The sequence below is a fragment of the Meriones unguiculatus genome, assembly GCF_030254825.1.
Source record: "Meriones unguiculatus strain TT.TT164.6M chromosome 13 unlocalized genomic scaffold, Bangor_MerUng_6.1 Chr13_unordered_Scaffold_40, whole genome shotgun sequence".
Lineage (NCBI taxonomy): Eukaryota > Metazoa > Chordata > Mammalia > Rodentia > Muridae > Meriones > Meriones unguiculatus.
The window spans coordinates 2,476,786-2,503,745 of NW_026843649.1; the positions used below are offsets into that span (position 1 = coordinate 2,476,786).

At 40.3% G+C, this 26,960-nt stretch overlaps 1 protein-coding gene and 1 long non-coding RNA gene across 2 annotated transcripts in view; one reads left to right on the forward strand and one right to left on the reverse strand.

Annotated features, from left to right (window-relative positions):
- Positions 1-10,002, forward strand: part of LOC132651170 (uncharacterized) — a 74,151-nt gene extending 64,149 nt beyond the window's left edge. Inside the window, exons 2-3 of the long non-coding RNA XR_009589009.1 lie at positions 9,548-9,670; positions 9,867-10,002. This is a non-coding gene — a long non-coding RNA (uncharacterized LOC132651170). The remainder of the gene's footprint in view (positions 1-9,547; positions 9,671-9,866) is intronic.
- LOC132651119 (zinc finger protein 431-like) overlaps positions 1-26,960 on the reverse strand; it is a gene marked incomplete at its 5' end in the record, with an annotated part of 217,798 nt that overhangs the window by 156,870 nt on the left and 33,968 nt on the right. The gene's annotated exons all lie outside the window — the stretch shown is intronic.

Consider the following 26,960-nt stretch of genomic DNA (forward strand, 5'->3'; position numbering starts at 1 on the left):
TGTTTTCGAATCTGCCCTGCAGAGAGCAGAGACTTCAGGGCTTGGAGGCTCTGAGTCCCCTCCCCCACCCCCTTTCCACTTCCCAGAATCTCCCTGGCCTCGGACACAGGTTCGTAAATACAAAGCTTCTAGTCACAGACCAACCATTGTCATTGGTTTCCCACTTGGGAGCGCTCACTGGTCAGTGAAGTACCAACAGTCCCAAGATGCATCGCGGCAGAGACCCACCTGCCTGAGAACTACAAACATGGCTTCGGAGCAAAGACTTCTGGGATTGTATCTGAGAACTACAAAAATGGCGTCCGGTCGCGCGATGCCTTCTCCCCGCATACACCGTTGCCAGGGTACCGCCTACAAATCCCAGAACACCCCGCGTGCTGGACCCACCATCACATGTTGGCGTTCCTGTGCTTAACTCTCTGGTGGTTAGGCGAGTAGCCCGGCAGTAGGCCCAGTAAGTCTCTTCACCATGCTGATGGCCGCTGTGGCATAACGTCGTCCTCAAAGCCCACAGAGCCTTTCCCCTGGTCGGGGTGTATGTAAATCTCCCTGCCACGCCATACTGATTCTAGCATCACGATTGGTCAGAAGCTTTGTGATGTCACCGCCCCGCCCCCTGTCCCGGAATTTAACACACTTAGCTGCTGTTTCTGCTTCTGCTGCTGCTGCTACTACATACAGTAATAAAGGCCCAGGCCCTGGTAGCTGGAGGAGTCCTTGGGTCTCCTTTAATTACGTCATTGGGAGTCAGACACAGATATTAATTCTCTTTCAAATATAAAAAAAAAAAGATGGATGAGGCGGCACATGCCTGTCATCCCAGCATTCCTACAGACAGTGGGAGGAGCGTCTCTGAATTTTATTCACTGCAAAAATTTCACTATCTGATGAATTGTACCATTTTGTTTGACAGTGATTGTACTATATTTTTAAAATTACATAATGAACAGTGGATAAAGCAGTGTCTACTCTTCGAGGTGAACCTAGGTTCAATCCCTAACACCTACCACTATCTGTGAATCCAGATCCAGGGTATATCACACCCTCACACAAACAGGAAGGCTGAGAGACATTTTTTTCTAAAAATATAAAATAAAATTTCTTAGTCATGAGAATAAAAGCTCTGCTCTGAGAAGGACTGTAAGAAAGGCAGCAATGACTGATTTAACATCTATGCACCCACAGACACACACACTGATAATAATAATCAGAGGTCCCCTCATTCACACACTCAGAAACTTTTTAAAAAAGATTAGGATATATGAATCCCTCCCTTAAACAAATTCTTAAAAGTCTAAGGTCCTGCCAGGTGTGCTTGCACAAGCTTTTAATACAGGCACATGAGAGGCAGACACAGACCAATCTCTGTGAGTTCAATATCTGTCTGGTTGGCAAAGAGAGTCCAGGATAGACAGGCTGACACAATGAAACCCAGTCTTAAAAAAATAAGATTAAGACAAACAAAAAAAAAAATGAGCCAGGCATGTTGGCACATGTCTCTAATCCCATCTCTCCAGGAGACACAAACATGCTGCTGTATGAGTTCAATGTCACTGGGGTCCACAAAACAAGTCCAGGACATCATGGCTATAGAGAGAAACCTTGTCTAAAAAAACAGGTTCCTTTGCACCCACACGACTAGATATGTCTGAAATCACATAGTGTGCCTTGGCTATAAGAAAGTCTTGTTAGGCATGGTGGTACACATCCTTTGTCCCAGCACTTTGGAGACAGATGAAGGTGGGTCTCTGTGAGTTCAAGGTCAGCCTGGTTTACAAAGAGAATCGTGGACTGGCAACGATGCACTGAGACACCATGCCTCAAAATTAAAACACATTAAATTAAATATTAAATTAAAAGAAAAATCAAAGCCTGGACTGGTAGCAAATGCTTCTAACACCAGCATTATGACTGGCAGAGGGAGATGGATCTGTGTTAGTTCAAGGCTTGCTTGGTCTAGAAAGCACGACAGGTCAGTCAAAGCCATTCAGAGAATCTCTTTCAAAAAAAAACATCCTAGGATGTAAACAAAAACATTCTAATGATGAAAGATAAATTCCTTTTTTTTTTAAAAAAAAATTATTTATGATTTTATAAATTACAGTTTATTCACTTTGTATCCATGTGGTAACCCCATCCTTCTTCCTCTCTTCCTCTCTTTAACCATCCTTCCAAACTTCCTCCCATTCCCACCCCCAAGTCCACTGATAGGGAGGTCCTCCTCCACTTCCATTTGATCCTAGCCTATCAGGTCTCATCAGGACTGGCTGCATTGTCTTACTCTGTGGCCTGGTAAGGCTGCACCCCCCTGAGGGGGAGGTGATCAAAGAGCCAGACACTGAGTTCATGTCAGAGACAGTTCCTGTTCACATTACTAGGGATCTCAGTTGGAGACTGAGCTGCCATGGAATACATCTGGGCAGGGGTTGTAGGGGTTCTAGGTTATTTCCATGCATGTTCCTCAGTTGGAGTATCAGGCTCAGAAAAGATCCCTGTGCTCAGTAGTTTTTCATCTGTTGCTTTCCTTGTGGAACTCCTGTCCCCTCAAAAGTCTTTCTTAGTTATCAGAAGAAAATGCAAATCAAAATGACCCAGAGATTTCACATTACACCCATCAGAATGAATAAGATAAAAAACTCAAGTGACAACACATGCTGGAGAGGACGTGCAGAAAGCAGAACCCTCCTCCACTGCTGGTGGGAATGTAAACTTGCACAACCACTTTGGAAATCAACCTGGCACTTTCTCAGAAAATTAGGAATAGCGCTACCTCAAGATCCAGCACATGTCCAAAATATGCTCAAGTATAAAACAAGGACATTTGCTCAACCATGTTTGTAGCTGCTTTATTTGTAATAGCCAGAATCTGGAAACAACCCAGATGCTCCTCAGTTGAGGAATAGTTACAGAAATTGTGGTACATTTACACAATGGAATACTACTCAGCATTTAAAAATAAGGAAGTCATGAAATTGGCAGGCAAATGGTGGGATCTAGAAAATATCGTCCTGAGTGACTTATCCCAGGAGCATAAAGACACACAGGGTATACACTCACTCATAAGTGGGTATTAGACATATAATACAGGATAAACATACTAAAATCTGTACACCCTAAGAATTTAATCACGAAAAGAAACATTTTTTGATCTGTTTTTCATCATAGCTTTGGAGGAAGTAAATTATTTACCATGTTCACTTATAATGTAATGGAGGAGGTCACCAATTGTGGTTTGTGTGCTATATTTTGAAACATTGGTGTAGGTATTGAAGTTTGCTGTATGCGTATCAAATCCAATCACAGAAGCTTATTAGGTCTTTCTGATATTATTTCTGTGGCTGTTGTTGATCTAATGCATTTCTACTTGGTGATAGGTATTTTTCTCCTGCAAAGTATAGAATGGAATTCCCATCATCTATATAATCCATTGCTTATTAATATTAGGTAGAGTGTGATCATGCTTTTCAATGAAGGGTCTCTGAGAAAGTGTGGTGATTTTTTTTCATTTTCACAAATTCCTCTAAGATGTTTGTTTTCAAGCCTGATTTGGATGTCAGTAATGAGGCAAAGCTACATTTGAAATCTTGATTATCATGTGTCAGCCATCTGAGTACACGTCCAAGGGTGGAAGATGTTCCCCAATGTGTTCTATTTTTACCAACATTAATGTTAAAATGCTTAATAGTGTGTATGAATGTATGACTGTATATATATATATATATATATATATATGTTTATGTGTGTGTGTGTGTGTGTGTGTGTGTACAGTTTGAAGTTCCATTCTTCTTCATGTTCCCTTTAGTTACTATATGGCACCTAATGTTGAAGTACTGCCTTCTGAATGAATTAGCTAGAGGTGCTAACTAATGTAACAGCAATTATATTTATTTCAAAAAAGGATGTTATGGTGTGTAATGTTATTATGGGTTCTTAGGCCATGACAGATGTGTGAAGACCTGGTGACAGCTTTGTGGGGCTTATTTTGGTCATTGTTATATGATATTCAAAGTCATGTTGCCAGATTTGCCTACCACAGACATTCTCCACTGATTTCATTGATACTCAAATAACCTTAAATGAAATATTACATCAGTAAAATATTGTCTTCTATCCAGATTATAAACTTATTGTTATATAAGGATGGAATAACATGAAATAATTTGAATAATAAATGCTATTTACAAATTAAAATTATATAATCCTTTTGTGTTTTGGAATATGTTTGTTCAGTCTTAGGAGTAAAGACTTGCTCATGACACTGTCTCAGTTCTATAAGTGAATGTCAGCGAACTGTCTCAGTGGGAATAGTTGGTTGTTTCTGAGCCTGATAATTTGAACTGAATTTCTGAGTAGCCCATATTACTCCTATAGATTTTTCTAATATTTCTATACTTGGTCACTTGTATATACAAATTCACACACCAGCACATACATAAATCATTTTGAAACCTAAATAAGTGCCAGTTTTTTCACTGGTCAAAAGACTCTTTGGGTTTCATGTTGAAAACTCATATATGGGATGCAAACAGATAGCAAACAGCAATAAGTTGTCCTCTCACTGGCAGATACGTACTCAAACATTTTTCAATGTATGAAATTAAAGTAAAGGAGAAAACTCACCTATTGACAACATCAGAAATGATTTGCAATTGTAAATAAATGTAGATATTGAAGACTTATTACTGTTCATTAAAAGAAAAATGGTAGCTTTGTACATCTTATTTTATCCTTTCATTCCTTGATTCAAGAATAGGTCATTAAAAATATCTTAGCTTGGCTCAGAGGTGCATCCCTGTCATCCTAGACCTGGGAGTCCATGGTAAGCTAATCTTTCTGAGACTGTGGTCAGCTTGGTCCACAGAGTGAGTTCTCTTTGGGTTTGTTCATTAGTTTCTATATTTGTTGGTTTGTTTGTTTAGACAGAATTTATTTGGTGTAAGCTTGGATGTCCTACAGTCACTTTATAGACCTGGCTGGACTCAAATTCAGGCCGCTTCCTCCCTGAGTGCTGGAATTTCAGGTGTGTGCCACCATGCCCAGCTCCAAAGATTGAGTTCTAAAACAGGCGTGCTATGTAGACATATCATGTATTTAAATGATCCACCAAAATGTACTCTATATCTCAAATTATAGGTCCCCCCTCAGGGATAGTGCCCAAAAAGCTGGGTCTTGGTACTGGTCCTGGTCCTTGACCTCAGATCCTAGCCCTAGACCCAGCTGTGGCCCCAAAAGTCTGCTGTCAAGTGCTGACTCTGTTGGGCTTTCTCTCTGGGACTCAATCTATCCCAGTAGATCCCTTGGGCACCAACTACACACCTGGCAGCATAGTCTATAGATGGATGCACATGCCCAATTCACAGGAAACTCTCAACAAAAACAGGCTCCATACCTCTTGGCTTAGTCAGGAACACAACCCAGGAATGGCTCCAACCACTGTGGGCAAATGGGGAGGCCCCATCTCCAAATATATCACTTAAGATGAGTAAGCAACACCTTTTTAATAATAATATGAAACCAATAACAATAATGCAACAGTGAAAAACAGCAATTTAAAAATATACAAAATTAAGGCAATCTTTTCTCTAATGGGAATAGGCGCTGGGTGTGCTCAGTCGGTGATTGTACCAACTATATGTCTACCTTGGGCAGTGAGTACACAGGATCAGGTGCCCCCAAGTGCACCACATTGGAGAGAAACAGTAGCTCACTCTCCAAGTCCACAAGGGACTGTGTGTCCTCTGATACTAAAGCTGGAGGTTGCACTGGTCCAGGTTCTGGCAAGACTGGAGGTCCCGCATAGTCCAGCAGCCACCTCACAATGGCCAGTTCCGGGGCTCCAGAGAAATCCTGGGGGAATTTCTGCAGCCACTGGGAGAAGAACGAGAAGATGGCACTGTGGGTGAGAGCAGGGCAGAGGGACACAGGGTTGGGAGCCTGGCCTAGCTTCGCTGCTGCGGGGGGCGGGCATTGGTCTCCTTCCTTTCCTGTCCCTCCCTCTGCTGCTCAAAACCCAGGAGCCTGGTGGGACAGTCCCTAGGGAGAGAACCCCAAAAGTGAGGCTCCTGGCCAAAATTGGCCCTCCACCCGGGCCTCAAACGTCCCTCCCCGCTCACCTCCCCCTCCACCCCAAGCCCACTCACATCGTTGTCTGCTGGTCCCCATCACAGTCTGACCTGAAGGATCTATACCTGTGACAGTCCACGGGGGTGTTACCCCTAAGGCCCTGTGTCCCCAACCCACCCAGACATCTAGAAGGAACTATTATAATCTTCCAGGGTGGGGTACGGGGGTGCTAGGGGCTCCATCCATAACAAACACTGCAAATGGGGTCCAGAATCCTTTACACAAACGGGGAAAGGACGCTCAGGGCATGAGAAAGGGTGGTGTCTGACATTCCCTGGGGAAGGTGAATGGCACCTGCTAGAGCCCCACCTCTGTCCCAATTGCCATGTATGGACATGTCACTTTAAAGGGCTAGGCCCGGCACCTAGGCTGCTGCAACTCTGTCGTCCCGGTTCTGTGTGGGCACAGGCCCTAGTAAACAGCAGGAGGAGGACTGAGGGCTGCCTCCCTGGTGGAGCCGCTCAACTGCCTTTTCAGGATCAGGTCCAGAACCACTCCTGTGGTCGCAAACTTTGGATAAAGGGCCAGAAAGAGTGGTGGGCAAATAGGGGATCATCTGCTCCACGAAGTTCACGCCATCATTGCTGAGCAATGGGGATACCATGCTGGAAGGCTCGCTTCCTTTCTCTCTGAGAAAGGACCAGGGCAGGAGGTAGGCGTGAAGTGTGCAAACCCCGAGGGGCACCAATGACTTCTTTGCCTACACCAAAGCGGGCTTGAAAAGTGTTCCTCAGTGACCCAATAGGAACACTTGCCCAGGCCGCGACCACGGTGGATAGGGGGTGAGAGTGGACCAGAAAGCTCCCCCACCACATAGAGGCCGTGGTTACCTTGGTCTCCCGGTGGGGAACAGGCCAGAAACGTGTCAGTGAGCGCACCATATGTCTCCAGCAGTGGCCCAGGCGACCACCGCTGACTTCCAAGAGACCTGATACCCTGGAAGTCTGGAAGCAGAAGAACAGATTCATCTCTCCAGCTCCTCTGGACCAGCTGGTCTGTCCAGGCAGCTGTTGCTGCTACTGGCTTCTGGTTACCTGGCAACCAGAGTTCCGAGTTCCACCTGGAACAATGCTGAGGAAGCATGGTCACTTCCTGGAGTCACCTGCCCAAGCCTCCCCAACATGGGCTCTCCCTGGGAGCCACCAGCCCTGCAGGCTCTGCAACAGTTCCAGAGAGAAATGATGGAGAAGTTGCCTCCCATCACCACTAGAGGGCACAGAGGCACATGAGAGGGTGCAAGGATGAAAAGAAAAGCAGCAGCAGAGAGGGATGGCTATCATCCCTCTTTAATCTTTTGTCATTATTATTATTATCATCATCATCATCATCATCATCATCATCATCATCATTATCATTCCTTTCTTCTTCCCTAGTATACTTCAAACAAATTCACCTTCTTTCATTTCCCCTATTGAACTAAAACGTTCTCATCTCTCAGCCTTTGAATATGTATGCTCTTTATCATTTCTGGGGTGTTAGGTCCCTCTTGCTTTCCTTTAGGTTTCATAGTGTAATTTATAATGATGTAAACATTTCTATGCATGGTCTCTGGGTTTGTTTATGGTGGATTACCCCACAAGACTGTAAGCTTATAGAGAAAGAGTGGTGTTTACATCAATCATTTTTGTGTGTTTAGGACTTAGCACAGTATTGGGTACCTAATTCACAATTTGTCCTTCTGTGCAAGGACAAATAACCTTTTAAACAGTAAATTCCTTTAACAAAATCTTCATAATCTCATAGTACTACAGAATTCCCACCTAAAGGATGGGAGCATGTAGCATCTTATTTGTTAATGCCAGCCATTGTGCTTTTCCTCAAGTCTTTTTATCTTGTTCTGTTACTGCTGTTACTAGGACAGCCTCCTCTATCCCTGTTGCCTTCTCTGTGTTCTCTTTAATTTATCCCATAATAAGTTACTTCCTCTAAGCTTTAGTGAGCTTTAGCATCTGGGTTTATTATATCTAACGACTATCTGTTTCTGCCTGTTTTGTACAGAAGGCAGGAATACAACTCAGAGGTAGAACATTTGCTTCACATATAGAAGGTAAGGAAGGAGAAGAAAGGGGGGAGAAATAAAAGGAAGAGGAGAAGTGAAACATTGCTTTTCTTTATGCAGATGCACTTTCTTAAATACAGGGGTTAACAGTCTTCTTGTCTCTGCATTCCAAATAAAGTAGAAATTCCAGATACAGCAACAGTGATACTTATTTGGTGTTAGTTTTTAACCTGATCCTTCTCCTGACATTTACTCTGTACCTGCTTTATATGTAGTTGGTTTTATGTACATGTTTATTTTCTGGGAAGAATCATTTTTTTTTCATTAGGTTTTATGAGAAGTCATATCCTCAGAAAGTGTCCTGGGCTTTTAATCCTACCATACTTATCCCTAGGAGATCATATCTGCAATGGTGATTATGTCCTCTCTGTACATAATTTGATGTTATGACTTCAGGATGCATCTTGAACCTTTTTTTTCAAGAGAATGTTATAAACAAGCCTTAAGCTTAACAGGCATTTGTGCCTCATGAAAAAATTTTCATCATAAAATGTCCTGTCTGAAAAGAACATCTGAGATCATTGTAAAATGAACTCTGTTACTTTCATTTTAGTCATTAACATTATTAGTACTATTTACTGTTCTTCATTATTTTGTTAGAGATCCAAATATGATGACTCAGGTGTAAGAGACTGTGTACACACTGTTAACTAAAAAAATAAAACCACACATTCAAAACAAGTAAAACCTCCAAATATTGATAAGAATTAGGTTTAGATTTAGTGCCCAAAAATAATTCAGTTGAAATGTGGGAAAAACATTGAAACACCATTATTCAGCAAGCATTTAGAGTATATATGTAAATATGATGAAAGGAATGTACACATAAACACAAAAATTCTTGGCTCACGGTATATACTCACTCATATAGACATATAATATAGGATAAACCTACTAAAATCTGTACATCTAAAGAAACTAATCAAGAGGGAGGATCCTGACTAAAATGCTCAATCCCTATCCTGTAAGGCAAAGAGGATGGACATCAAAAGAAGAAGAAAACAGGTAACAAGTTAGGAACCTTCCACAGAGGCCCTCTAAAAGGCTCTGCCCTGCAGACTATCAAAGCAGATGCTGAGACTTATGGCCAACTGTTGGGCAGAGTACATGGAATCTTATGAAAGAAGTGGGAAATAGTAAGATCTGGAGAGGACAGAAACTCCACAAGGAGAACAACAGAATGAGAAAATTTGAATACCAGGGTCTTTCCAGAGACTCATACTCCAACCAAGTATCATGCATGGAGATAACCTAGAACTCCTGCACAGATGTAGCCCATGACAGTTAGTGTCCAAGTGGGTTACATAGTAATGGGAAGAGGGACTGCTTCTAACATAAACTGATTGGCCTGCTCTTTGATCTCAGGCCACAGAGGAAGACAATGCAGCCACTCCTGATGAGACCTAACAGACTAAGATCAGAAGGAAGGAAATGGAGACCTCACCTATCAGTGGACTTGGGGAGGATCATTCATGAAGAAAGGGAAAAGTAGGTGGGATTAGGAGGGGAGGAAGGAGGGGTTTATGGGGGGATACAAAATGAATAAAGTGTAATTAATAAAAGTTTAAAAAATTAAAAAATATTTAACACAAAAAAATTAAATAAATAATAAAAAAATTCTTGGGCACACATACAAAAAGTGGGACTTCATTAAGATTTTTTTTCATTTTTGTTTTCTTGACAGGTAAAGTTTGAACATGTTCCTCTCCTGTCCTCCTTTTTATTCTCCTCCCCTCCCCTTCCCTTCCCTGCCTTCCTTGCTCAGTGTGAATTTACAAACATTGCACTTGAATGGATGCAGTTCTTCGAAAGCATTGCCAAAAGGACCACTGCAGCCTCACTTCCAAACTTTGAACCTCAAATGCATTCTAGCTATTTTTTTTTTCTTGCATTGGTGATTAAGTAAAGCAACTCATTTTCTGGGGCGTAGGGGTAGATACCCAGACATGGTGAATTCCTCATCTACCCCTCCCCGTTCCCCATGCTTACGTCCTTTAGCACTTTGGGGAGCACATTGATAGAGGTTCCCCACCCATTCAAACCACAATCAAACATGTGCTTTCTAATATTTTCTAATAAAATTCTTTTAGTTGCCAGTATGAGACCTTGACTAAAAAAGAATTGGCTTCATTCTCGGGTGACAATCTCATAAGTACAGCCAGGCTAATAAGTGACATATCAAGGTGCTCAGGTGGGTATTCTGTGTACAGTGCTAGTACACAGGCTCAGACCCAGGAGCTCAGTGGAGCCAAGCCTTCCCTATTTGAGTTCGGTTCACTTCCTTGTTGAAGCCACCTATGGGTAAAAAAAAAAGAAGTTTGTGGGATTGGGATTGTAGCTCAGTTGATAAGTGGTGAAGCAGAAGAATCAGAAATTCAAGGTCATCTTATAGCTGTTTAGTTTAAGGCCAGGCTGGGCTACAGAGGACCCTACCCAAACCAAATAATAATAATAATAATAATAATAATAATAATAATAATAATAATAATAATAACTACAATACGTTTCAGCTAAGAGCATTATTTGGCGGTCATTGTTCCAAGCCAGAGCTATCCTCAGGTCACCGACCTTCCTCATAGAGATAGCAAGGAGGCAACAAGGTCCAGCCCAGCAATATTTTCTGTACACAGACCCCTCTCCAACCGAGCCTTCCTAGCTAAATATGTGGAAATATGTGTTCCCACTGATGACCAGAGGTGCCCCAGCTTGTAGTGTTGAGAACATGGGGAAGGCAAAGTCACAATGGAGCACAGCTGTTTGATCACCAGCCCACTGAGACCATCACAAGCAAACAAAATCACAAAAGTACAACAAAGGAAAAAAATGTACTGGGTATAATGTGCTCAAAGAGTATGGAAGAAGAAAACACCAAAACTCAAAACAGTGGCCTGTCTCTCTATGGGCCCTCTATCCTGTTCCATTAGTGGTGACCCACCCCCAAATCAGGCTCCACCCAACTATACCCGAGTTTGGAATGGTGACCTGCATTCAGCCAGACCAGAGAATGGAGCAGCAACATATCTGTTGATCTCTGTCTACCAGACCACAGGCCAAAGCACCAGACAAACTCTGCCAGACCAGAGACCACAGCAGCAGGAAATCTCTCCGAGATCAGAGTCCAGAGCAGGGGACACGCTCTGCCAAACCCGAGGCCAGAGTAGTGGATAAGATCTGCCAGACCAGAGACCAGAAAACATTGGCAGAGGTGCCAAGCTTGGGTCTCTACATACTGTATCAATCCCTTGCCACCTCCTTGCCACTCTCACTGGAACTTATGAAGCATGGCTTAAGCCTCCCTGAAATGGGAAAGAATCAGGTCTAGGGGGATAGAAGGATTTTGTCCCATGTCCTCAGTCAGTCCCAGAGACAAAAAGAAAATGCAGTGAGAGTCAAAACAGTTAAACAAGACACAGACTAGATCCCATTGCTTGTGAAGCAAAAAAATACACAGAGCCAGACAGCAGATCCCACCACTCCTGCAGTGGAAAAATGAAAGTAGGATATCAGTGAATCCCTGATGCAGGAGTTACCTGCATTGTCCTTGTCCAAAGATCCAGAGATCACAGAAAACTGGGTACTCTACCACCCTTTACAGATAGGGGCACATTCATCCTCTCTGAGGTCCAGAGAACACAGAAAAGTGGATGCTCAACTCCCTTTACAGATGTGGCCCTTCAAGGGGGGTCTGGATTGTCTTCCAGGCTCCCTGTGGCCCACAGTTGTCCAGAGCATCAGCTCTAACCTTTCTGACCACATAGATGCATTTTGCCCCATGGCCCGAAAAAAGAAACTAGAGAAACACAGCGACAGACACAGACAGATACAGACAGAGTGCTCACTTACTGGCTGTTGTTCAGTTCCTTGTGCCCGGGGTGCTTGGGAGTCTTGAGGATCCAATATGAGACCCCACATGTTATACGCAGATCTTAGGGTCCCCAAAGATCATCAGGAGCTGGACCACATATGTAAGAGCAAAGAATTTTATTTGGGCTTAAGCTTGGTCTCTCCAACATCACCAACAGAGTGGATCAGAGAGCAGAATCCTGAGCAGCTGCATGGCAGGGTTTTGACTGGGGTTTTAGGAAGGACCAGGAAGTTCCAGTTTAACAGTTACAGGATTGGGTGACATTCAGCAATGGCAAGCATTTTATAAAGTGATTGGCTAGATAACATAACTAACATTGAGCAAGCTATCTCTAGGCCTCAGGAATGTTAGGTATTTTCTGTGTCACTGAATGTTCTACTACAAGGTTGGTAGGGTGCTCAGCACATATGTCCCACTTTAAGATACTTTTCCATCCTTGTGGTTATCCTCAGACTGTTCCTTGGGTAAGGAATCTTACAACATGCCCCAATTCCTGGTGACCTTATGGTAGAGTCACTAGTCTGGTGACCTTAAGTGACCTTTTAAGGCCTAGTTCTTGGTGTCCTTTGAGAGGTGTCAGATAGGTTCTCTCAGTTCTAAAAGATCCATTTGAATTTTGTGGGCGTTGTAAATGATATGTCCTGTGTCAGAGAGTACTCCAATATCAAGCTGTGATATAGAAGAGTAGAACTGATGATATAAAGGATTTACTATTGCTGAGAAACTAGTGGTCCCGTTAGAATTTAGCTGAAGGAAAGCTGCCTGTAAAATACTTCACAGATAAATTAGTATGCTAACCAGGCCTGTTAGAGATTAGGATCCTGGATTATGTAGAAATGTGGCAGGGTGAGGTTTTTTAATTTGTAATTTTCCAACGTGTATTTATTAATTCGTGAATGCGAATGAAAACAGACCAGATTGGTGGGTGTTCAATTTGGGTCAGGTTGCTTGATCCAGTGAATATTGAATTTCAAATTAAGGGACTATCCTATGCCCATATGTCCAATCCTGATTGACACAGTAATGTCAATTCAAATTTGAGACACAGGCTATTGGCTAAAGCTGTTTCTGTCAGGTTACAGGTCTTAGCAGCTAATATTGTACACAGGGCCAAGGTCAAATAGTATCTTATTAATTGCTTTCCCTCTATAAGAGAATGAACTGTGTTTTTCAAAGTCAGTATACCTATGTGTTTTGTTTTTGTTTTTGTTTTTTGTTTTTTTTTTTTTCAACTAAGAGGTTAACAGCACTGGCTGCTCTTCCAGAAGTCAAAAGTACAATAAACCACTGATAAACCACATGGTGGTGACTCACAACATCTATAATGAGATCTGGTGTTCTTTTCTGGCATGCAAGTATACATGCATGCAGTACACTGTACACGTAATAAAGGAATATTTAAAATAGTCAGTTGTTGGTATTATTACATTTTGTTTTGTTGATGCATCATTGCTCTAGTCTCTTGTTAGTTAATATTCTCTGATAATCCCCAGTCATGAAGAATTTCATTTCTTTTCTCTAGTCTTTGACATTTGTTTTTGTTTAAAGCAATGACTCCTGTAGATAAGCCTTTCACATGTTTTGTAGTTTACATTTTATTTGAACACTGAATGCTACCTCTAATGTCCAGTGCTTAGAACATAGTTCTGCAACTCTTTTCAGGTGTACCCTGACTGGTCAGTGTGAAGTAAAGAAGACCAGTGAATGAGTGTCCATTGACTTTCCTGGTTTGTTTGTTTGTTTGTTTTTGGAGGTGGGTAATTACAACTAAAGAGGGACCTGTGTAAGAACTGAGTTCACTGACCTACTTTGAAGCTTTAGTTACAACACAAGAAGGGAGGGGGAGGAGGGAAGATGGCAATGAGTCAGGTAATCAACTTTAGACAGTAAAAGTGAAAACTGTACATTTGGAGGGATTCATATACAGTGAAATCAAGAATATGGATTAGGAGCTGACCTTGTTTCTGGAAAGCAAATTTCTATAGTTGAACTATAGATCTGGAGAAACTCATGTCGTAATTCCTAACAGGAATGTCCCCTCTGTCCCTGTTTGAAAATGCACAACCTGAGAGGAAAAAAAAGGTTTGAGTAATAATTGATGTGCCCTAATACATACCTGAAGTACCTGAAGACTATTGGACCATAAGGCCATTTTCAACTTTTAAAAATAATTTTTGAGATTATAATGAAATCATTTCATCCTTCTCTCTTCTCTCTACTCTTACATCTCAAATGCTGGGATGAATCGTTAAGGAGGCTACTTAACAATCAAAGCAGACGTGGCTGTCAGGTTCTCCCAGAATCCCTCAGTCCTCACCTGTTATAAGGTATGGGTGTCATACACAGATCTCTAGCCCAGGAGTTGAGTTGCCCTCCTCCCAGCTGTCCTTCCTATGTATTCTAACCATTTTGCTTACCTGGTCTTTTTCATTTGTCGTTTATCCTCCTGGCCCTTTGTTCAGGCTCTCCACTTCTCTCTCTCCTCTCTTCTCACATAGCTCAGGGTCATGTCAACTCTAGACTGTCCCAGATTTCCCTGTGTCTGACTATGTTCTCTCATCTATCTATAATAAACTTTCTACTCCAACAAACGTAGGAACAGCCACATCCTTTTTGTTTTATATCTCATTTTCATTGAGCTCCGATTAACTACTCCTTTCTTTCAAATTCATGGCCATTTGTTTCTTTATTGGTTGTTACTCTTTGGCTTTGACTGAAGTTTGGCTGAAGGACTTCCCAACTATGAGGTAGAGATGAATGCACTGGACACTGAGTCTGTAACATAAATTACCTGTATCTTGGAAAATGAACGTGTGCCCTGGGAGAGTGGAAGATTGTATTTTAAATCATTTCCAAGATGAGGGAGTTGCAGGATATTTGATCCCAGTGTGATTCCTTAGATTGTGAACTGTAAAATCCTCTTCTTTGTTTGGTATGGTTGAGCCCTAACACAAACCTTAATTCCAAGGACTGTCTGTTTATTCTAAACAGGTGATTATGGTATGGTTCCTTCAGCCCTGGAACATACCTTTAATTCAAAAGCTCTCTGTGCACAGGATTAAATAATGTTAACCCTAGATCAAGAGGCAAAGCAAGAAGCCAGCTGACAGGGATTAAAGAGTAAGTGGAACTTTCAGCTGAAATGTATTTAAGACAGAGTGTAAAAGTGGAAGGAGTTTTTGCATGGTAGATTTTGGGCTTTTTGAGCTTCGAGCTAGAAAACCTTGGCCTATCCCCCCCTGAGCTGTCATCTGAACTGGTGAGCTTTTGGGGCTTTTTACTCTTGGAATTGAGGTGAGTAGGATGGTCAGATGAGTGCTTTCTCTGCCTCTCTGCGCTAGAAGGTTTTAAAATAGAATAATTGGGATTTTCATTCTTTTATAACAACACTAGGGTTCTGTGTTCTCATAGAGTTTAGGGCAAAGCTACAATGCCTCTGCTATCAGCATCATTTGATCTTTGATCCACTGGTAGAGGAACTACTATTATCCTGAGACTCAGCTGTATTGTTCAAGCTAATGAGGGACTCTGGGTAGGCCTAGCAGTCAGGAGCAATAGTGGGAGGTAGTTTATGGGTTTGTTCTGGGATTTTCCTCTGATGTAGCTCTAAAGAGCTGTGAGACCAGAGGCCATGTCATGCTGAGTGTGGGGCCATTGTCCCCAGGCCACGAATAGCAGGCTGCTGAGCTATCACAGCCTGATCTGCTTTGGCCGAGATGGACTGTGGTTCAGACTGTAGTTCAGGCTGTGGTTCTGTTTGTCTCCATGTGGTGATCCTGTCAGAGACCCGTGGCCTCTGACCCTTCCTGAGAGTTGATTGTCCAGAGAAATGAGGATTTTGTGGCCTGGGCAGTAGAAATTTGTGGTGCTTATAATATCAAGCATTGGTTTTGCAGTGGACAGATTGGAAAACTGAAGGTCTCATTTCTAGAAATGATGAATGTTGTATTCCACATACACCTTTTTGTAACAAATTTTACAAATTGTTTTCAAACTGGAAGAAAAGAGGTGGTGGTGGTCATCTTTCAGCAATACTTGATTACGTATTTTTAACATTTCAACTTCTACCAGTCACAATGGTGTGGTTTAGGGAAATTCAATTCCAGGGTACAAAAGAAATTTCTGAGATGCAGAATTTTGTCAGGGGTGCCTGGTTTTAAATAAGTGGATAGGTCAGATTCCACATCTTGTGACATAATTCATGCAGCAGGGAACAGATGCTAAATTATTCTCCAACATTTTTTGTTTATTTTTTATTTTTTTATTTTTTTTATCAGTTACATTTTATTAACTCTGTATCCCAGCTGTGTCCAGATCCCTCATTCCCTCCCAGTCCCTCCCTCCCTCCCTCATCTCCACTGTGCCCCTTTCCAAGTCCACTGATAGGGGGGACCTCCTCCCCATTCATCTGATCCTGTTTTATCAGGTATCTTCAGGACTGGCTACAAAGCCCTTCTCTGTGGCCTAACAGGACTGCTCCTCCCTTCGGGGGTGGGGAGACCAAAGAGCCAGTCATTGAGTTCCTGTTAGAAATAGTCCTTGTTCCCCTCACTTTGGGAAACCAATTGGTTACTGAGCTACCACAGGCTACATCTGAGCAGAGGTTCTAGATTAATTTTGTGTGTGAGTGGCGGCAAGGGCTGGGCTGTGCCTAAACCCACAAGGGGACATGAGGGACTACAAGCCACAGCCCAGCTTTATGATCACCTCCATTTTCCAAAAGACTTCCAGAGCAAAAGGACTCTCTGTAAAGGAGGTTAGTAGTAGCTGGGGGGTCAGAAATATAACAGTTTATGTGTCATTTTATGTTTGTCTCGTAACAATTGTGGAATCTGTGTTTAATTAATTTGTATTAGTTAGAAAAAAAAAAAGGTATCTCTGGTCCAGTGCACATTTTTCATGTTAGAGTTTCCTTAGGTCTTTTCATGTAAACTTGGCTATATTTTAGGCTTATGTTTTTGCCTTTTTCTCTCACCCCCTCATTCTTCCACAAACACTGTATACATTCTTAATTATTGAACTTTGTGGTAAGTACAGAAGTCACATTATGCCAGAAGATTATGAGATTCATGACAATAGAATCATCCCTTATTTTTCTGTTTTCCTCTGTTTCTTACCAGGTGGCTTTTCTGATATGAGATAGAGATTTTGGATTGTTCTTTAGCAATCACATAAAGACAATTTGCACTATGTCTGCAGAAGGCAGAAGAGACAACATGAAGGTGAGTGATACCAGTTAGCCAGTTTACTCCTTCTCTTTTGACATTTTCTTTTGGTGATCTGTCATTTTCTTCAGAAGTTTCATGTGTCAAGTGGTCTCCATATTCTTTAGTTGGATGATTTTATTCTCCTGAAAATATTAAATCAAAACCCTGCCCCATCCCTAATTCGGGGATGAGGGTTGTACCTTTTTAGGCATGTTATATCTTTTATAGGGCAAAATGATTTTTTGAAAATAGAAAAAGTATAGTATCTTAATTAAAGTTAAAAAAATCTGTGAAAGTTTACAAATATACCTTAAAGTGTATTTATTTCTAGATAATAAAGGGCATTCACTTTGATTTTCAGCTTGCCTATTACAAGCAGCTTTTAAATAAAATCACTGTAAATCCTATGTGCCTGCCTCTTCCTTCCAGGTGGTATGTAAAAGTCATGTGCCTCCAAAATGCTGGGATTAGGGATATGCTATAAACCACCAACACCCTGTCATTGTAACTCTTGAATTTAGAAAACAACTAATTAATAGAGAACTACTTGTCTCTGCTGGGATTAAATGAATGGTCTATCACCATGCTGCTCAAATATGTTATATTCACTCCAAATTATTCCAACTCAAACAAGTTTATACCTTTGAATTTACTTCAAACATTTTAAACCTCTTAACTGTTTTTAATATGAAACAATAAAAGTATCCTTTTTTATTTAAGAAGAAAACTTTAGTCTTTATTAAGTTAGTTCGGACTGAATGACCAAACTGTCTGATGAACAGTTACCTCTGCTTATTAAGGAGATCTCTACTATTCAAATCTAATCATTATCAATTTTGATAGAATCCACCTTTTTTTTTTCCCTGTGGAAACATTCGGTTTTACCAGTGAAAACACAGTTCAGTAGTTTCTCACTGTCTACTCCTTTTGGTTATGTTTACTTCTTTTTGTTCTAGAGTATTTAGGTGTGCTGTTAAGTTGCTACTAAGAGATATTTCTAATTATTTTTTCTGAATGTACTTAGTGCTATGAACTGTCTTCTGGTCAACACTTCCATTATGTACTATGAGTTTTGATATGTTATGTATTCATTTCATTGACTTCTAGAAAGTCTTTAATTTCTTTATTTCAGTTTTGATCCATTTTTATTCAGTAGAGAGTTGTTCAATTTCTATGAGTTTTTAAGCTTTCAGTTGTTTTTGTTATTGATGATGTGCTGCTTTAAACCTTAGTGGTCTGATAGGATGCAGAAGGTTATTGCAAGTTTCTTATATCTTTTGAGACTTCCACTGTTCAAGTATATCATCAATTTTGGAGAATAATATATGAGTTGCTGAGAAGAGGGAACAATCTTTTGTGCTTGGGTGAATGTTCTGTAAACATCATTTGGGTATATTTAGTTTTTTGATGTTAGATAGCTGGAGCATTTATCTGTTCAGTTTGGTCAGGAGGACCTGTCCATTGGTGAGAGTGATATATTGAAGTCTTTCCCTATCAGTTTATGAGGGCCAGGATGTGAAGCAAGCTGCAGAAGGGTTTCTTTTATAACTTGGGTGCTCTTATGTTTAGGGCATAGATGTTAAATATTGAAATGTTATATTGCTGGATGTTTTTTTTTTAATATGTCATGCCCTTTGCCATCTTTTGATTAGTTGTGTTTTTTTTTTTTCAATGCAGTTTATTCAGGAACCTTGAACAATCATCTGATCCTGGAGAAAGCCAGCCCACAGCTTAAATAGCCTCTGGGTAGCCAACCCCAGCGTGCCATGTAGGCAATGCAGATAGGTCCACATACATGGAAGCAAGCCAGATCCTCAGCCTTAGCCAAATGTGGAGTTGTTTGTGACAGAGAGCACTCACCATCGGGAAGGTAGTTGTTTTTGAAGTCTGTTTTGTTAGATATTAAAATTGCTACACAAGCTTGATACTCTAATTCATTTTTTGGAATAACTTTTCCAACCCTTTTCCTTGAGATAATGCCTATCTTGATTTGAAGCTGTGTTTTATGTATTTAGAAGAAGGGTGGGTCCTGTTTTATCCTTCATTTTGTGAGCCTGTGTCTTTTTATTGGTGAATTTGGGTCAATGGCATTAAGAGATATCAACAGTAATTGTTAATCCTAGTATCTTGATGGTATTGGTGGTGGAGGTGGTTTTAGCATCTTGTGTAGGGCTATATTTATACATACATATTGTATAAATTTGACCTTATCATGGAACATCCTATTTTCTCCATTTGTGGATTGAAAGGTTCTTGGCATAGTTAGTAATTTGTGTTGGCTTTTATAGTTGTTTTTTTTGTTTGTTTGTTTTTTGTTGTTTTTGTTTGTTTGTTTGTTTGTTTGTTTTGAGTCGGAAGCACACTGTGTAAGCCATTCAACTTCTAGCATCTTTATGGAGGATACAGGATTAATTCCAAATAAATCTGCCTATATTTGTTTCATGGCTGTTGTTTGCCTTAGTTTTTCTGTTGATTGGTTGGTTAATTTGGTTTGTTTGCTTGCTTTTCTGTTGCAGATTTTTATATTCTTTCTTGTTCTGTATGTTTAGTGTTTTGATTATTCTGTGGTAAGAGGACTTTGTTTTCTGATCCAGTCTCTTCGGTATTTTGTATGCTTCTTGTGCCTTGATAGATATCTTCTTTTTTAGGTTAAGAAATTTTTTCTTATATGATTTTGTTGAAAATATCTTCTAGACCATTGACCTCATTCTTCTCCTCTAATCTGATTATTAGCAGATTTTGTCTTTACATAATGTCCCAGAGTTCCTCGATGTTTTGTGGTAGGGGATTTTTAGATTTAACATTTTCATTGATGCATGTATCCATTTCTTATTTTTTCTGTTTGTTTGTGGTTTTCAGACAGAGTATATTTGTATAGCCTTAGCTATCCTGGAATCACTTTGTAGATCAGGCTGGCCGTAAACTCAGGACAATCCAGCTGCCTCCCTGAGTACTGCTATTAAAGGAGTGTGCAACCACACTTGTCTTCCATTTCTTCTATTTTGCATTCAATGCCTAACTTTCTCTCCTTGATCTCTGTTTTCTGTGTGAATATTACCTCTGTAGTTCCTTGTTATAGTCTTTAAATTTTTCATTTCCAAGATTCCCTAAGTTTCTGCTTTATAAAATTATTAATTTTTTTTTTGAGGCTGGGTTTCTCTGTGTAGCATTGACTGTACTGGAATTACTTTGTAGATCAGGCGAGACTTAAAGTCACAGAATGGTCTCTGCCTCTGCCTTTCCAAATGCTGGGATCACATGCATGCACCGCCATGCCCAGCTTGTTTGTTCTTTCTTTATTGCTTCTTTTTCTGTATTTCCAGTATGTGTTTCATTCTGTCATTCTCCTTTCAGCAGGGGACTGGATCTCAGCTTCTAGATGGATAACAGTGGTTCCATGTCTCAGGGGCATCTAGAGCACATTAAGTCGAAGACCAGGTTCACTAGGCTAGGGTGTGGAAAGAATTTTGTATGGACTGATACAGCCAGCTAGCTCTTTTAGAATTAGATCTCCGGGGTAGTGGAAATTCGGGTGTTCTAGAGCTATGGCAATAGCAAAGTGTTACCATTCTTGGTTAAGCTGCCATACTAAACACCTCAGAGGTGCAGTTAAATTCCATGGCTGGTTGGTTTGAAACCAAGACACAGGCTTGGTGAGACCCAGTCCCAGTGAGGCCTAGGCCCAGTGATTCAGAGACCAGGTCCAGAGGGGGATAAATGACTACTTTCAGAGACCATGATAAAAGGCTGATGGTATCAGGTGGTATACAACCAGTCAGCATGAATGAATTCCCAGCATGTTTATTCAAAATCAGGGATTCATAAACCTTGGGCAGAGGGAAGGATTTCGAGGATGAATGTCTGATTTTCTGGGGTGTAGGGGTAAAGGATACTTGGCTTACATGTAGTGCTACCGTGCCTCATTTTCCATGCAGTAGCATGGAGCTATTGCAAGAGGAAGAACACAGTACTTAATTATCCTATATATGTTTGTGTGGGGAATCTCTGAGTATAGTTGAAAGTCACTGCTAAAGACTAAGATCCTTAGTTGGGTGATCCATTTCTAGGAATTCCCACATGTCAGTTGGAGCAGTTTCCTTCTCAGGAAAGGGTTTGTCCAATAATTTGTCCTGAGGGCTATGTGAGGCTCTTTATATGAATGGGGTCATATGGATCATGAGGCAGATTTTTAGGCCCTTCACTGATAAAACAATGAACCATCATAGATTGAATGCGAACATCCAGAGATGTCAGACTTCACCCTCATCCAGAAAATCCTCACATGTTTGTTTCTTATTTCATGGCTTTATTTAAAGAATTTATTGGTTTCCTCCAATTGTTTATGTTTTGCCTGGATTTCTTTATGGAATTTATTCATATAACATACTGCAGCATATCCTAAATATACAAATATAACTGAAAGCCCAAGAAAAAGATCTTAAAAGGAACTATATGAATATGATATTGGTCATTAAAGCAATTAATGCAAAAGGAGGTGTTTAAGTGTACAATACAAACACACTGTTTCTTTAAAAATCTTCTATCTTCCACTTGGTTTTTAAAAGTTTATATATACTTTTTGCACTGGTGCAGACATATATCCAATCATCAACCATAGAAAACAATACGTTTTCCAACTGATCCTAACAGATATCATTTTCTTTCTCATAAGAGTATGAGATAATTTTAGTAGTCAAAATTATTTTTCCTAATGTTGAAACATTTGTATGCTTTAATAGAATCTCTTTAATTATAATATCCCTCCACCTCCAATGCATTTTTATTGTTGGCAAAGGAAAGAATCAGAATGCTCAAGTTGAGTGTTCGTCAGTGATTACTTTGATTTTGATTTTAAGTATAATCCTGTTATAAGACTGTGTTATATTTATAGGCCTATCTTTGTGTTTCCTTTTGTCAAGTGTGCTATGTATACTGTATGATTTGATTAGATATAATCTAGCTATATTGTTTCTCTTGAAAGTGATAGACCGTCACATATTTTTGCTTTCTGAAATTTTATTATGTTATCATTCCCTGATGTTTTGTTTATTTGGAAACTTGATTTAGAGAAACAATTTTACTTTTCTCTTCTTGATCCTACAGGCTTGCCTCTCCTCATTTCTTGGTATATCTGTGTTTTCAAGTTGTAGCAATAATGTCTCGGTTTTTGCTACTTAAGTGATTGATAGAGTTAACACATTGTTTTGGGGTTTTTAAAACTTTCTTATATATTGTCTTTGTGTCCTAATTCGCTTCAGTTGCCAACATTTCAAAGTCTACAGGCATCGGAGAGAGCCTCAGTTAAGGGCATGCCCTCATCAGAGAAGCTCTATCTGTGAGAGATTGTGTTGATGGATGATTGATGTGGGAAGGCTCTTCCACTGAGAGATGCAATATCCCTAAGTAAGTGGGCCTGGGCTGCATAAGACAACTACCTGAGCATGAGACAGAGGTGAAGGAAGAGAATGGGAAACATTTGCCCATCGCTTTTGCCTTAATTTTCTTCAAGCTTGACTTTCTATGCTAAGCTCCCAAAATGGTGGACTGTGATCTGACAGTACCAAACTAAACAAGTAAACCCATTCATGACCTGAGATGCTTTTGGTTAGGGGATTTAGTCACAGCAACAAAGCAGAAAATTAGAATAAAAATTACATGCAAGGAGTGATTTAGCTGCTGCACAGAATCTTGGAATGTTCTCTTTTTAAGAAATATGGAAAACATCAGGATTTAAGATGGCAAAAGCTTTAGAATGCTTTTGTATACAGAGCTTCATCAACTGTTCTGGTAGGACCTGGTAGATCAGAGTGTTGAGAGTAGTACAGACAGAGGAAGTCCAGGTCATAGGATTTCAGTGGACAATAGACTCCATGGAAAAATTAAGCTAGAGGTCATTTGTGTGATATTTTGACTGAAAAATCATACTTATTCTGCCCATGCCCTGAGCAATTGAGTAAGGCAGAATTAAAAAATAATGGGTTGGATTTATTACTTGGAATACTAAATCTGTTGAATGGTTATTGTTAGTGAGACATTCAGGACCACAGTGAAAGAAAGAGACAAGTGGAGCAGAAATAAAGGTAGTTTTTGTTTGTTGAGAAAAGCATCACTAGGTAGTTTCAGATGGCAGTCACATGCTGAAACAGAGACAGTAATTTTCAAGGAAAGTATCACCATCAAAGAGTAGGTCCTAGCTCTGGATTTGAAGCCTAAGATGGTATCCATACAGTAAAAATCCCCACTGTTAATTCTTCTATTAATGGAAGGGGTAGGCAAAGTGTTTCCTAGTGCCAGGAAGGAACTTCATATAAAAACTGCTCCAAAAGTGGTCCAAGTGTGGCACGGTCCATCCCAATTTGTCCACCCCAATGTAGAATCCAACTTGACAGGCTCACACATGTTGTGCTGGTTCTAGAAACAAGAAAGATGCAAAATTTAAGGTAATAGATTCTTTCTTTGTAGCTTCAGTTCAGCCCGGTGCCAGCCATCAGTGTTTAGCAGAGTCAGATTACCAGTGAAGATACTGTAAAGTTTCATTGCATGAAGCAGTGAGAGTGAAGACTGAGTTGTATTTTGATACTACAAGATGTTTAGATACCTAAGTTAGGAGACACCTACCATATATTTTTGCCTATAGGGAGTGGAAGTAAGCAATCTTGGGGACGTATGAGATGTTTCAGGGATAGGACCACCTAAACCTTTTCAAACAGCATCAGAATTTACTGTTTTCCTTGCTGATCTTCTTTCCTTGGTCCAGTCTTCCTTCAATATGTACACATTCCTCTCTACAAGAATGGGAAAGGGGTATTCTGTGCATCTATATTGGAATGATGTAACTTGCTTCTAATGTTACAAGATGTGGCACCCAAGAGATTTTCTTGTGTGTCAGAAGAGACTGTGAACATTTGAACCATGTATGAGCTATTGCAGAATTTTAGGATCATTGAAGTTAGACTACATTTTCATCATGGGATGACAATAAGCCTATAGTGAATTTGGTTAGAACGTATTCGATTGAATCAAAAAAGCTCCCAGAAAAGATGGTGTTTCTGTTTTTGACAATGAAGAAAAAGTTTCTGTGTAGCCCTGCCTGTCCTGAAAGTTTATATGTAGACCAGGCTGGTTTTGAACTTACAGCTCTAACTCCAGTCGAGTGTTGGGCTTAAATTTAGGCCAACATGCCTGGCATCAACATCACCATCATTGGCTGCTGAGCCTGGAATATAGGGTTTTAGATATTTTATTTTATTTTGTTTTGTTTTGTATATGTAAGCATAGGTTTTTGTGTTGATCTTCACCCACATCTTGCATTTGAAATTTAGCAGGGAGTATATTTAATTTCTTAGGATAGCATTTATTCATAACACTAACACTATCTGAGCTTTCTGGGTCATTGAATTGTAGGTGCGTGACACTCTTCTTGCCTGTTTTTTTATTTTATTTGTTTGTTTTATTCACATTTAATTTATTTTTTAATTTAAATTTGTTTTTTTAAATTTATTCTCTGACATGAACTCAAGTCTTTGATCACCTCCTTCTTGGTGGTGCAGGCTTTCAAGGCCACAGAGGAAGACGATGCAGCCATCCTTGATGAGACCTGATAAGCTAGAAGAGGAGGAGTTCTTCCCCAATTAGGAGACTAGAGAAAGGGCATAGGGGGAGAAGAAGGAGGGTGGGTGGGACTGGAAGGAGATGAGGGAGGGGCCTATGGCAAGAATACAAAGTGAACACATTGTAATAAATTAATTAATTAAATTAAAAAGTAATTTATCCACTTAACATCCCAATTGTAATCCTCTCCCTTGTCTCTTCCTAGTCTCACCCTCCATTCTTTTTTCCCCTTATCCCATTTCCTATAGCTCAGATACAGGGAGCCCTCCTCTCCTACAATGTGAACCCAGCCTATCAAGTCTCAGTAGGACTGTCTGCATCCTCTTCCTCTGTGGCATAGCAATCCCCCCTCCACCAAGGGGAAGTGATCAAATAGCAGACAACAGAGTCCACGTCAGAGCCAGCATCTTCCCCCCTTACTATGGATCCCACATGGAGACTGAGCTGCCTTCAACTACATCTGAACAGGGGTCAGGTCCTCTTAGTGAATGGTTTGTGGTGGGTGCATCAGTTTCTGCAGGTACCCATGTGCCCAGATTTGTTGTCCCTGTTGGTCTTCTCATGGAGGTCCTGCCAGCTCTGGGTCTTTCTACATTCTATCCTCCCACTCTTTCCTATGATTCCCTGTGCTCTACCCAGAGTTTGGCTGTGAATCTTAGCACCTGCTTTGAACCCCTGCTGGGCAGAGTCTTTCAGAGGATATGTATGTTAGACTCTCATCCTCTTCCCTCTCAGTCACTTCTGGTGTCGATTCTATTTGCACTTTTGCATAAGAATTTAGGATCCGCCATAGGGTCCTCCTTTTTATTTAGCTCCTTTAGGTCTGTAGATTGTAGTATGTTTATGCTATGTTATGGCCATTATCCATTTAAATATGAGTATATACCATGCATGTCGTTCTGGTTTTGTAATAACTCACTTAGGACGATCATTTCTAGTTCCATCTGAAAATTTTATAGTTTCCTTGTTTTCTTTTTTTAAATACCCAAGGTGCATTCCATTGTGTCAATGTACCACAATTTCTGTAAAACAATGGTTTGGTTGAGAGACATGTAGTTTGTTTCCCTGTTATGGCTATTATGAATATAGATGCTATGAACACAGTTGAACAAATATCTTTGTTGAATGGTGGAGCATCTTTTTGATATATGCCCAGGAATGGTAGAGCTGGGTCTTGAAGTAACACTATTTCCAATTGTCTGAGAAAGCATCAGATTGATTTTTAAAGTGGTTGTATAAGTTTGCACTCTCACCAGCAATAGAGGAGTGTTCCTCTTTCTCCACATTCTCACTAGCTTGCTGTCACTTCAGGTTTTGACCTTAATCATGATGGGTTTAAGATGGAATGTCATTTGCATTTCCATGATGACTAAAGATATTGAGCATTTAATGTCCACCATTTGATATTCCTCTGTGGAGAAATCTCTGTATAGTTCTGTACCCCAGTTTTAAATTGGATTATTTGGATTATTGGAGTTCAATTTCTTCAGCTCTTTATATATATATTGTTTATTAGCTCTTTCAGTTGTATGTAGGGTTGGTGAAGATCTTTTGCCAGGCTGTACGTGGCCATTTTATTCTATTGACAGAGTTCTTTGCTTTATAGAAGCTTTTTGTTTCATGAGATCCTATTCATTAATTCTTGATCTTAGAGCCAGTGTTCTTGGTGTTCTGTTGAGGAATTTATCATCTATGCCAATGAGATCAAGACTCTTTCCCAATTTTTCTTCTTACAGATTTAGTGTATCTGTTTTATGTTGAGGTCTTTGAACAACTAGGACTGTAGTTTGATGCAGGGTGATAAATATGGATCTATTTTCATTTTTCTACATGTAGACATCCAGTTAGACCAGCACCATTTGTTGAAGATGCCATCATTTTTCCATTGCATGGTTTTGGCTTCTTTGTCAAAAATCAAGTGTCCATAGGTGTGTGGGTTTATTTGTGGGTCTTCACTTCAATTCCATTTGTCCACCATTCTGTTTTTATCACAGTACTGTGCAGTTTTTATTACTATTGATTTATAGTAGAGCTTGAGATCAGGGATGGTGATACCTATTGAAGAACTGTCTTTGTACAGGATTGTTTTAGCTAT